This window comes from Athene cunicularia (genome assembly GCF_003259725.1).
Source record: "Athene cunicularia isolate RWA chromosome 2 unlocalized genomic scaffold, athCun1 chr2_part1, whole genome shotgun sequence".
Taxonomy (NCBI): Eukaryota; Metazoa; Chordata; class Aves; order Strigiformes; family Strigidae; genus Athene; species Athene cunicularia.
The window spans coordinates 95,621,441-95,623,618 of record NW_020799095.1 but is presented as its reverse complement, the minus strand read 5'-3'; positions in this window follow the sequence as shown (position 1 = coordinate 95,623,618).

Here is a 2,178-nt window from a genome sequence, read left to right as displayed (position 1 = left end):
CAAGTGCAAATATTTTTCAGTTCTGTGTACTCTGAGTCCTGTTTGTGCAGAAAGTGATACCATTTTATAAAAGAACATCTTTAAACACAAAATACAAAATGGTTGCAGGTCAGTTTTGCCTTCACACTCAAGTCTGTAAACACAAATGACAGAGAAGGCACTGGAATCAGAGCACTGCCTTCCCTCTATTGCTGTCAGCGTTAGTCATATCCACTGCTGCAAGTGCAACCCTGAACACTGAAGTTATGCCTTGAGGAGGATAAAAAACCCAAACAGCACCTTTCAGTTTTCAGTTTTATGCATGCTGTGATGTTGCTTATGTGGACTTGTGGACTCCATACTTGAGGACCTCACAGAACAGGTGATGTTGAAGTGCTAGTTAAGCTTGGGCAGGAATATATATTTTTTAATTAAAAAAAATCAATATAAGTATGTATATCTAGATCAGTAAAAAAGGTAATGAAATGCAATTTAATAAATAATTATTCCCCAAACAGAAAAGATTTTCAAATACCAGACACTTCTACTCTTTCTTTGGGAAGTATCACACTCAAAAGGCAATGTGCTGAAAGAACTATAAATAAAAACCTTAAAAAAAAAAAAAAAGGGCTCTAAGAGGAATATGAAGCCTTATCCTGAAGAAGGGGAGGAAGGGAGGGAAGAATGTTTCATAGCAGAAAGTGCTGCCACACCACTGAATAAAAATAATTGGAATTCTGGAGACTGTGTTGTTTAAGCATTTGAGAATGAGTAAACGACAACAGTTTTTGGTGGTTTTTTTTTTTTTTTTTTTTTTTTTTTTTTTTTTTTTTTTTTTTTTTTTTTTCCAGGGGGTGTGAGTATTCTGCTTTTCATCAGATTGTGCTGTCTAGCATATGGACTGTTTTTCAGTTGGTATTTTGGGTGCATTTTTCAGTTCTGTGCTGTGGTGTGTGGCTGGGGACCATGGCACTCCATATGGTGGCTTTCATACTTTCCTGCAGGTGTAAAAGAAAGGATATAAGAGAACACTGTTCGAGATAAAGGTTAGAGCAATTCTAGGTTTGAAATGTCTGTTCAGAGCAAGAACAAGACATTTTGAACTGCTTCATGGAAAGACTATAACATATTGTAAATGTTTTACTGACATTTCTTAAGAAAATCCATTTCATATTTTTATCTCTGTTAAATAACAATCTGCTGCCTCTTTGAAATAAACTGACAGTTTATCAATATCAGATGTCTTTAACCTGATGTAACTTAGACACAGAGAGGGAAAGTAAAGGGTGAATAAACAGCCTGTACTACAAACAACACTCATCTTATTTGAACTGAGCAGTAGGAAGTGAACATATCACCAAGGAAGCACAGCTACTCTCCTTGACACTCGTGGCAATGCTCTCAGTAATTACTATGTCATATGGTCATGATTCACCCAAAGGACCAGTCCAAAACTGGACTATGACTAGTTGGGATTAATAATTTTACACTGTGCTCTCCTATCAAGTATGATACTTGCGTGTTAATTCTGCCGCAAAAAGAATCTTCGTCCATGTTGGAGAGATGCCTGTTACAACTATAATATCACGTTTTGGAAATTAAGGTCTTTAGGTAAGACATTGCCTGTTCTCTTTGTTTTGCCTGTCGGGAGACACTGGATTTTCACATATGGAAGCTTTCAAATTGCTGCTGCTTAGCAAACATGCTCAGTGGGTTTGTGGTTTATCCCACCAGTCTCTAAGCAAAGCCTTTCTGGTGCAGGGCAGTACCACAGAAGGGATTACTATAAAAAGGCTTTAAATACAGTCTGTAATCAGAAGAGCTTTTTATTTGTTTCATGTTTCTGCCCTCTAGGTACCTTTGGCAGAACGATGCATAGGCGTTCTGTAGCTAAAAGAGCCTGACATACTGAAAACAGCAGAGATCACATTTCACTCAGTTTAAATAGTAGTGGGTAGGGATATAATGATAATCTATCTAGAGCATTTAATGTGTATGTGATTTAATGTCTAGCCTTTTTAGATTAATTAAATGTAGAAAGGATGAAATCTTTCTTCCATGGCTTCCTAAGTAGCAGCGGTTTACTCCAAATGAATTCCTTGTTATCTGTTTTAATTTCATCCTCATTTTCACCTTGTGTTTGGCACATCTTAAATTCTTCTCGTTTCCTTCATTGCTCCCTCAGACAAGGAGGATGCA